The sequence below is a fragment of the Cebus imitator genome, unplaced genomic scaffold (genome assembly GCF_001604975.1).
Source record: "Cebus imitator isolate Cc_AM_T3 unplaced genomic scaffold, Cebus_imitator-1.0 Scaffold668, whole genome shotgun sequence".
NCBI lineage: Eukaryota > Metazoa > Chordata > Mammalia > Primates > Cebidae > Cebus > Cebus imitator.
The window spans coordinates 276,123-287,208 of NW_016107983.1; the positions used below are offsets into that span (position 1 = coordinate 276,123).

At 49.0% G+C, this 11,086-nt stretch overlaps 1 protein-coding gene and 1 pseudogene across 5 annotated transcripts in view; one reads left to right on the top strand and one right to left on the bottom strand.

The window, feature by feature from the left end:
* COL23A1 (collagen type XXIII alpha 1 chain) overlaps window positions 1-11,086 on the top strand; it is a 356,236-nt gene that overhangs the window by 85,763 nt on the left and 259,387 nt on the right. The gene's annotated exons all lie outside the window — the stretch shown is intronic.
* LOC108295921 overlaps window positions 2,389-11,086 on the bottom strand; it is a 21,183-nt pseudogene continuing 12,485 nt past the window's right edge.

Genomic DNA, 11,086 nt, shown 5'->3' on the forward strand with positions numbered 1-11,086 from the left:
GACGGGGTTTCACCATGTTGACCAGGATGGTCTCGATCTCTTGACCTTGTGATCCACCCGCCTCGGCCTCCCAAAGTGCTGAGATTACAGGCGTGAGCCACCGCGCCTGGCCTATTTTTAAATTCTTTTATTAAAAAATATATATTTTAAACTAAAGACAGGGTCTCACCATGTTGCAGGCTGGTCTCAAACTCCTGAGCTCAAGTGATCCTCTCACCTTGGCCTCCCAAAGTGCTGGGAGTACAGACATGAGCCACTGCACCCGGACTCTATAGATACCTTTAAGATCTTTTCTTTGTCTTGATGTTGGGCACTGTCATTGTACCTAAGTGCTGATTTCTTTTTATTTATTCTGTTTTGGATGTTTTGCTTCCTAGAGTTATCAATTTATTCTTTTTCTTCCACTTGATCATAGGAAATTTATTCTCTGGTAAATATGCCTCTTCTCCATTTTTAAAATTCTTTTTGGGACTAATTTTGTTCTTTGTATGTCATTTTTATTTTCTGCATCATGTCTTCTTTTGCTGCATTCTTGGTAATAGATTTGGATATATGTTCCAGTTCATTAATTCTTTCTTCAGCTTTATCTAATCTCCTATTTAACTCACCCATTAAATGCTTTTATTTCAACCATTATACTTTTTGTGTATAGATGCTACATTTCTTCCAAAACTTCTTAATCAGTCATCGTAGTCTCTTCTTGTTCCTCATCTTTGTGATTACATGTTTCTGTAAACATTTTATATGTAGCTATGCTGTAATTCCATTTCTCGTCATTTCAGCATGGGAGAGAGACATCTTTGTTGCTTCTTGTTTCTGCTGACTCTCATCCACAGGGCCTTGCCGTCTTCTATGTTAATCTTTGATATGAGCTCATTGTTTGACCATCATTTGTGGGACTCCTTACTCTAAATTAGCAAATTTTTCCTCCAGGTCAGATTTGCTTTTCCAATAGCTGGCAGCCATGGGGATCCACTGCCCTGGAACTATATCAGCCATTTCTGAGGATCTTGACACAGTGAGGCTGGAAATTCCAGCCCAGAGTTTCCTTTGCTGTTGACTCAAAGCTCTGTGTCCTGATAGCCATGCTTCTGTTGCCATTAGGACAGTTTGGCCCCTCAGGTTCCTCACTGCTCAAGCAGCACACAGCTTATGGTTTTGTTTTCTGTTTAGTGGGTGGGTTACTTAACAAACTATTTACTTCTTTCGGTAGCAATACTGCCTCCAAGACTGTTTCTGTTCACAGAACACCTTGACAGCCATTATACCAGACATAGAGTTCTGAGATGAGATTTTTAAGTTCTCAGCCAGGAAACCAAATGGAATTCCAGGAGCTTCAGACAATGTGTCTCAGGAGGACAAGCATCCTCTCAGAGAGGCCCAATGAACACATTGGGCCTTAAAAATCAGGTCTCATGCTCCAGTGTTTCAGAAGGCTATTGGTCACTGTATCCTTTACATAAGATTTCACATGAGAAATTTCTTTCAAAATTGAGTGCCAGGAAAAGCTTTGTTTTGCCAAAGGAATTAGCCTACTTCCTCTGCCTATGGCAAGAGCTTTGAAATTCATCATATTTCCCTTTTCGCCCAAGCTGCCAGGAAGCATTCATTGGTCAAAATCAGATACCAAATCATATTGGCTTGTTTAGTCCTTAGAATTGGCTTCTTCCTCTTTGTCATCATCGTGATTTCTACTTGTGTGTTGATAGTAACAGATTTATAGCATATCTACCTAAATAGCTCTTTGATGGAAAGAGGCAAGTTATAAGTAAAATGAGTTAAAGTTTATAAATATTTTACATTTACATTTTCTTCCCTTGTATTCTTAAAATGTCAAAATGAAAAGATTAATCTGAAATATTTATGCAAATTTATCTGGCTACAACTTCTGAACCTTCATACCTAGGACATGAGTACGTCAGCACCACTTCCCCTAGAACAAGAAAGCATTCCTTTCTCTGCCCTTCTTTCTCGTGGGCAGCTGCATCCAGACTGTTCTGAACTGGTTTCTCCATTTACCTCCTTTTCCCTTCATGTGGACCTGAGGCAGGATGAATGGCTTCAGGGCCTAATCCTGTTTAAGATTAAAAACTAAGCCTGTATATACTAGGACATTTCCCCAGAGAGTTGAGGCTGTACTAAGACATATTCTGTTCCCAGCAGGTGAAAGGGGGTAGATATTTTAATCCCCCATACTATGGATGGCAGCACTGAGATAAATATCCTGGACAAGCTCATTCAGTGAGACTTCTGCCTACTACCCTGTCCATGTTACTGACTACCCCTTCTTACCAAAGGAGTGAAATGAAGTGCTTAAGAACGTGGGTCTGCAGACAAAACAAACAAACAAACAAAGAAAACTCTTAATCCTGTCTGCAGGATAAGAGTTTATTTCACAAGCGGCTTCATCTTGGAGCCCGAGGGGCGGGTGGCCTTGGGGATGGGGCGGTTGCCCTGGTGCTCCGCTTGCAGCGAGGTCAGGTGCTGGTTCTCCGTGGTGGTGTCGATCTGGTGGCTGGTGAGGCTGCGGCGGGCCTTGCGAGACTCCTGGATCTTGGTCTGGAAGGCCTCCTTGGGCCACTGGTTCTTGGGTTCAGCGCTCTCCCCCTGCTTCCTCAGCTCTGTCACGGTATCAGATGACGGCAGACTCCTGGCGGCGGCCTTGGGATTAGCTGGGACGGTGCCTCCTCCCGCGCGGCCGCTTGCACTCCGCCTGCAACTGGTTGTGGTCCTCGCGCGGGCGCTTCCTGGCTGCACTGGCAGGGTTCGGGCTCGTGTGCAGCACTTTGGTCTTGCTCTGGTCGTGGTGGCCCCGCGGGGTGCGCCGCTCCAGCTGCGCCTCCATCTGCGCCTCCAGCGTCCTCTTTTCCTCCACTAGTCGGCTCCGCTCTCCCTCCGGCTCCTTGACCTTCGGCCTGGGCGTGTCCACCTCCTCCCTGGAGGGCGGGGGGCTTTGCTCTGGAGAGCTGGACTGGGACTTTGGCGTCTGTGGCTCCATCTCCGGCGTGTCCGTTCTTTGTTTCTGGCCTCCCGGCTCCTCCGGGGCCTGCGGTGGCTGGGCCTCCGTCTCGACGCTGTGGCTGTGCGCCTTCTGCACCGTGTCCTCGGCCTCCCGCATGCATGCGCCTGGTCGGCTGGGGCGGGTACTCGCTCTGGGTCGGCTCGCTGTCGTGGGAGCCCAGGGTGGCCCGGGTGCCGTCCCCTTACTTGGTGGGCGGCAGGACCCGTTTCTGGAGCCTCCGGGCCAGCGCTTCGTGGGTCTCGCGCTTCTTGCCTTCCTCCGGCGGCTGACCGCTGGCCTGCTGGAGCTCCTCCTGCAGCTGCTGCTTGGCCTTCGCCAGCCCCCGGGCGTTGCTTGTGATGGTGCTGTTCTTGTTCTTCGGGGCGGGCTCACTCTGTTGCAGCTCCACCGCGCATCAAGGGGGGTGGTCTTCCGCAGTCCTGGCGCTCTGGCCCGTGGTCTGCTCCAGTCTCTCCCAGCTTTGCAGCTTGGCCGGCGGCCTCTCTTTCTCCAGCTCCGGGCCGGCCAGTGTCCCCTCCATCTTCTCCTGGCGCCCCGGCTTCCTCTGCCGCCCTTCCAGCTCCTCCTGGAGCAGCCCGTTGGTCTCTCTCATCTAACTGCAGGCGCCCGCTCTCCTCCTGCAGCTGTTCCAGCCTAGGGAGTCAAACTGGCTCAGACTTTACAACTGCAGCGTCCTGCTCTTGCAGGGACGGCTTCTGCTCCAGGCCCTTAATCCGCTGCTTGTGGTCTGCTCTCCCTTCCTGGTTGGCCTGGAGTTCTGGATTTTCTGATCCGATTCCTGCCATTTTTTGTGCTGCGGGTCCAGCTGCTCCTGCAGCTACTGTTTCTCTGACTCCGGGCGCTTCGCCCGCATCTCCTGATCCATCGGGCTCCACTGCAGTTCCGAGATCCTCCACTTCAGTACGCGTTGGTGGTCTTGCCGGCCTGGGCCAGTCTGTCCTCTTTCTCGCGCAGCCTCTTGCTGGTGATGCCCGGGCTCTGCCGACACTGCCTGTTGGCTCCAGCTGCTCCTGCATCTTTCAACCTCCGCCCGGGCCTCCCGCTCCTGGGGCTGCAGGCTGCGCGTCAGGAGCTCCTGGTTGCGTGGACCTCGTGCTGCTTGCTCTGCTGGTGCTGCATCTGCGGGGAACCTGGGGCCGGGGTGGGAGTGTCCGGTCCGGACCTTCCCTCCACACGCTGGGGGATGGGGCTATTTGGAACTTGCAGGGTGGATGTAATGGTGGTGTTTTCCCGCAGGTTTTCCGCGGTTGCTTTCGAGATTGGGGAGACTGTCCCACGACTGGCTGTCTGCGAGCTGGAGCCCAGTGGGGCCGATGGTGTGATTCTCAGTCTGAGGGGCAGGGTAGAGTATAATCAAGGGCCCTGTGGTGGTAAAATCAGCAAGGACTGCAGAAATTCAGAGGAAGGAAAAATTGGTGCCGGCTGGAATAGGACAGAGAAGCTTCGCAGAAAAGATGATGGATGGAGGGGGGAAGAAGGGTCTTGGAGGAGACAAATAATTTATATAATGTCCTTATCACTATTTAATACATAGAATACTATTTATACATTTTAAAAAAAAAGAACGTAGGTCTGGAGCTAGACTGCCTGGTTCATATCTCTCTGCCACTTACCATATACTTACATATTTCAGGAAAGTTACTTATCCTCTTTGGGCTGTAGGTTTCTTCTCTGCAAAATAGGAAAAGTAATAGTGTCTATTCCCCAAAGTTGTTAGGAGGACTAAAAGACTCAAGATGCGGAAAGAGCTTGAACATCTAGAAAGCATTCACAGATGTTAACCATTGTCATTCCTACTATTTTAAAACGATTGTTACCATTATTATGATTGCTGTAGGGACTACACTGGACAGAGGTGTGACCACTGGAACCTCCCAAATGTCACATTCTAGAGATTCCTTCCCGTCCTTTACTTAACTCATCCCGTTGTGATCCTCTCTAGCTCAGCCCCCACTATTTTTTGTATTGCAGCTTGCTGTTCCTTGGCCCCCTTGCCCCTTCTCCTTCCTTCCCCTTCCCACTCTTCTTGACCAGCTTCCTCCATCCCTATGGTTCTAGCTTCCTTCATAATCTGATGCTTGCAAATTCCTTTCCAGTCTGTCTTCCATGCACTGGTGCCCTACAGTCAACTCCCCACCCTTCTTCCCCACCTCAGAGTGGCATCTAGCATCTCTTCAGGGGATTCAGGCTGCTAAGTTTAAATCAATCCTTCCTTCTTTTCTTTTATTTCTTTCTTTCCAGTAGTGCCTCTGGGTCTTTCCCTCACTGAAATTCACAATTGGCCCCAGGTCTGGGGCTGTGTCAGATCACCCTCTACGCCCTTGACTTAGACCACTTACGATTCTCACCATGAGCAGAATATTAACCCCGTAACTGAATTCATCCTCTTCGAATTACGGTTCACTGTGACCTCACCAGTCCTATCTCAGGCTGTACAGTGGGTGCCTCTGACATCTCAGCGACACTGGGAGCCCTGCTGCTGATGGACAGGGTGCAGGGAGCCTGTGCAGGGACCGCAGCTGCATGCCTGATGGCAGGCTGATGTCTGACAGCTGCCCACGTGGAGACCGAGTACCAAGGTCCTGGGCAAATCTCAAGCTGCAGGCCCAGGAGGAAACCGGTCCCAGACACTGGCGGTGTCTCTGGTGAGCCCTGCTTTGTGAGACCCACATCCGACTATGGGCACATCATTATTGGGGCTGAAGGCTCTGTACCCTCACCTACCATTTGATGCCATCCACATGTGTCTCTGGGCATACTGAGACCCAGAGACAAATGTGTGTGTGCAGGTGCAGATGGGGAAAAGGTCATTGTTCCTGTGGCCCAGATTGATGTTGGGATCCTCCAGAGCCTGGCTCAGGAGGGAACCGTGACTAACAGAGGAAGGCTGCTAAATACTGGGTGAGGTGGGAAGGGGGCTATGTGAAGGTGTTAGGGATGTGCCGGGGAGCACAGTCCTCTTGCGTGGGGCACCACCAGGCAACAAGTCACCTCTCACCCAGCACTCTTTTTTTTTTTTTTTTTTTCGATAGATTTCACCCAGCCTGGAGTACAGTGGTGCAGTCTCAGCTCACTGCAGCCTCTACCTCCCGGGTTCCAATGATTCTCCTGCTTCAGCCTCTCGGGTAGCTGGGATTACAAGCATGCACCACCATGCCCAACTATTTTTGTATTTTTAGTAGAGATGGGGTTTCACCATGTTAACCAGGCTGGTCTCGAACTCCTGACCTCAGGTGATCTGCCTGCCTTGGCCTCCCAAATTACCCAGCACTCTTGATGCAGAGGTATCCCCTGTGGGGGGTGACCCCCATCCTTCCAAGACACCACGTTCATGGCATGTGACCTGCTGCTCTTGGGCCAGCCCCTGCTCACCTCCTCACCTCTCCTGGCTTAGTCGTCTCTCCAAGTGTCTCCTGCATCAAAATCTCACAAGTCCTTGTCAGTGAATGAAAGCTCATTTTACAGAGGAATGTTGTAAGATTTTCACAGCTCCTCTTGATATAAGTGAGACACCGTGGGGTACTGTAAAACTAGATGTGATCCACACTACTATATAACATTCGCCCCTGCCCTGCTGTGCTTTCTCTAACAGTTGAATTGGAAACAGATCTGATTGCCAAAACAAACCTTCATGTTCCCACACGCAGGAAAGAGGGGCTTAAATTGCAATTTCTTAAGTAGTGGCAGCTACATTCACACTAGCGGCTCATACCTAATAAGAGTCTGTTCTGGAATTTGTGAAAGAAATAGGTTTTAGATTGGCAGGGACTTGTGGCCTGGCATGATTGTATGCATTGACATTTGCTGGTGGGATTTAGTTTCCCCTGCAGAAGATCCTGCCAAGGGCCGGTGGTTCTCAGTCCATTGGCCCAGGAAGATGGTCCCCAAGGGGTTAGCAGCCCTGCTTTGGAAAGGCCTATAATCTTTCTTTCTTTCTTTCTTTTTTTTTTTTTTTTTGGAGACATAGTTTCGCACTGTTGCCCAGGCTGGAGTGCAATGTCACCATCTCTGCTCACTGCAACCTCTGCATGATTCTCCTGAGTAGCTGGGATTACAGGCACACACTACCACACCCAGATAATTTTTTGTAATTTTAGTTGAGATGGGGTTTTGCCATGTTAGCCAGACAGGTCTCAAACTCCTGACCTCGTGACCCACCCACCTTGGCCTCCCAAAGTGCTGGGATTAAAGGTGTGAGCCACCACACCTGGCCGGCCTATAATCCTTTGCATGCAGCCACTATATTTTCAGATGTCAGGTCTGCCAAGTCTGCTGGCTACCTCTGGCCCACCCAGGCCTGAATGGGGCAACAAAGAAAGTTTACTTGAACTCTCCCCTCTGGAACCTTGGAAGTGTGGAGGTAGCCAGAGCAGCTGGCAGGGCCTTGAAACCTGAGGGCTGGACTTCAGAGGTTACTCCTGCAAAAATGAGTTAATGCTGGTGTGAACGTCATGTGCAGAGCAGCGCAAGTGACTGAACTTAAGAACTGTGAATGAGGCTGGGTGGCCCATGGGGATGAAGGCCTGCAAGACACCATAAAGTAGGTCCTACTTGGCAGCGGCACCCCTGACCTGACCCGTTTCCTACATTAGAATAGCCCTGAGGCTGCTACAAAGCATGAGTCCTTTTCAAGGCAAGTTGGAGACCTGGTGAACTCCATGGCTCATGGAGCAGGGTTCAGTGTGGGTTGAGGTTCGGTGTGAGCTGTGCCCACAGATAGGTAAGGAATGGTGTATGGCCTCGGTAAGGGATTTCCACATGTCCTGGGCTTCCAGATCTACAGATGGAAACCAAGATGGGAACCAAGGGTGCCTGAAGATCACCTCCTCTCCCTCCCAGCAAGGACCAGAGCCTTACTCATTCAGTGCCTGTGCAATGCTGGAGAATAGGAATTGCTAGTCAGAGTCTCTGCCCTCAGGAATTTCTATTTAAAGGACAAGAGACCTACACATCAACCAACAACTAAACCTTTCCTTAATAGATTACACTTATGAGCAGCTTGCCAAGGGCCAGGCACTTTCCGGGAATGAAGTCATTTAATCCTTTCCATACCCTGTGAGTTAAGTGCCATTATTACCCCCATTTCGCAGATGAGGAACTGAGGCACAGAGAAGTTCAGCCACTTAACCCATGTCCTGGGATTATAAACTGTGGAGCCGGCATTCTACTGCAGAGAGCCTGGCTCTGCATCTGTGCTCCCAGTGCCCAGGCCAGACACCTCTCAGGACCCTGTTGTGAGGTGGGGGCTCTATGGGAACGCGTGGTGGACACTGGCTCATTCTGGACATTGCGTATACATGGAGTCATACGAGATGTGGCCTTCGCGCTGGGCCTCCTCCACTTAGTGTCATGTCTTCAAGGTACATCCATGTTGTGGCGTGGATCAGTGCGGCACTTCATTCCTTTGTATGGCTGGGATTTCTTTGCTTGGGCTGCTGTAACAAATACCACAGACTGCGTGGCTCAAACGACAGAAATTTATTGTCTCATAGTCTCAAGGCTGGAAGTCCAAGATCAAGGTGTTGGCAGGGTTGGCTTCACTCTGAGGCCTTTCTCCCGGCTCGTAGACGGCCTTCCCCGTGTGTTCACATGGCCTTCCCTCTTCGTCTGTCTGAGTCCTGATGTTCTCTTCTCAGGATGACACTGATTCTGTTGGGTTAGCGGCCGCCCATACCACCTTTTCTGATCTGAACTCCCTCTTTGCTTTTATTGTTATTATTTTTTTGAGACAGAGTCTCTCCCTGTCGTCCAGGCTGGAGTGCAATGGCACAATCTCGGCTCACTGCAACCTCTGCCTCCTGGGTTCAACCGATTCTCCTGCCTCCGTCTCCCAAGTAGCTGGAATTACTTGCGTCAGCCACCATTCCCAGTTAATTTTTTGTATCTTTAGTAGAGATGGGGTTTCACCATGTTGGCCAGTCTGGTCTCAAACTCCTGACCTCATGATCCACCTCGACCACCAAAAGTGCTGGGATTACAGGCGCGAGCCACCGCACACAGCCCTGAACTCCATCTTTAAACGGAGGTACTGGGGATTAAGACTTCAACATATAAATTTTGGTAGGACACAATACATTTTATAACATGGCGAAATAATAGTTAATGATTCAAATATTTTTATTCAAAAATAACATTGAGCACTTTTGTCTAGTAATATTAAATACAATTTCAATGCTTTTTCAATACAAAATTATTTGAATAGAATATTGAATTCGATTTGAATTAATTGAATGGAATATTTTAAAATTGAATAATTGGCCTGGTGCAATGGCCAAGGTGAGCGGATCACTTGAGGTCAGGAGTTCAAGACCAGCCTGGCCAACATGGTGAAACCTCGTCTCTACCAAGAATACAAAAATTAGCTAGGCGTGGTGGTCCAAGCCTATAATCCCAGCTACTTGGGAGGCTGAGGCAGGAGAATTGCTTGAACCTGAGAGGTGGAGGTTGCTGTGAGCTGAGATTGCACCACTGCACTCCAGCCTGGAGGACAGAGTGAGACCCTGTCTCTAAATACATACATACCTACAGAGTGAGACTCTGTCTATAAATACATACATACAAACATAAAATAGAGTAAAAAATTGAAAAAAAATCAAGTTGTCTTTTTCACCCGAACACCTTTCGAGGGGACGTGGAATCTCCCTTTTCCCAGGCTCTGTGGTTCCCTCTCTAGTCTGGCTCCTGTCCCAGGCCACACCCTGATATGACCCACCCAAATTTCAGTTTCCGTCCTTGGTTTACACAGAAGCTTTTGGGTCAGATTTTGAGGATCTTTAAACATAGTTCTGAGGGTTTAGCCATTGTCTGTAGGCAGTGGGTGGCTCCACTGTGCACAATTCCCCTCGTCTGCAGAAAGTCACGTCTGTGCCCACTGACTGCCACTAGCCAAGGCTGATTGTCCTGGGAGTGAGCTCACATGGGAGGGACCATCCTTCTCAGGCAGTTTGTAATGGAGGACAGGAGAAGCAGAACTGTCATCCTCTTGGGGTCACCAGCTTAGACCATGTGATTAGGAGAGGCTGGAGAAGAGAGGAGACAGCCGTGAGGATGAGGGGCAGGTCCTGAGTTCCGGGACTGTCACACTGTCCCTTGGTAATCTCCCCCTCCTTGTTCTCCTCTCCTCTCTTCTCTTTCTCTTTCTCTCTCTCTCTCTCTCTTTTCCTCCTTTCTCTTTCTCTCTTCCCCTCTCTCTCCTTTCTCTTTTCCCCCCTCTTCTCTCTTCTCTCTCTTTCCTCTCTTTTTCTCTCTCTTCCCTCTCTCTCTTTCTCCTCTCTCTTCTCTCTTCTCTTTCTTTCTCTCTGTCTGCCTCTCCCCACTCCCCTTAAGCTGGCAAACCTAGTGGAATAGAATAAAGAAAGAATGAATTATAACTTTTCACTGAAGATAAAGGTTGTTTTAAAGTCAAGCTCCCTTGAGGTATACTTTACATGCAGTAAAATTCACTCTTTTTAGATATCCAGTTCTATCAGTGTTTATGTACATTTTTACTGTAGTAAAACGTATATAACATAAAATTTACCGTCTAAATCTTTTTTTTTCTTTTGAGACAGGATCTTGCTGTGTCACCCAGGCTGGAGTGCGGTGGCGCAGTCATAGCTTACTGCAGCCTCAAACTCCCAGGCTGAAGCACGCACCACCATGCCTGGCTAATTTTTAAAAAGATCTTTTGTAGAGACTATGTTTTTTTGTTTCACTACGTTGCCCAGGTTTAAACCACTTTTAAGTGTACAGCTCAGTGGCATTAAGTTCAGTCACAGGGTTGTGTGGCCATCACCACCATCCTTCTCCAGAACTTTTTCATCTTCCCCAACAGAAACTCCGTACCCGTGAAACACAACTTCCTATGCATCCTCCCTTCAGTGCTGGCAACCTCTATTCTACTTCTGCCTCTGTAAGTCTGTCCATTTTGGATACCTCTTCTCAGTGGGATTATATAGTTGTCCTTTTTGTGTGCCTTATTTAACGAAGTATAACATCCTCAAAGTTTCTCTATGCTGTAGCATGCATGAGAAGCCCTCGCTTTTCTTTCTTTCCTTTCTTTCCTTTCTTTCTTTCTTTCTTTCT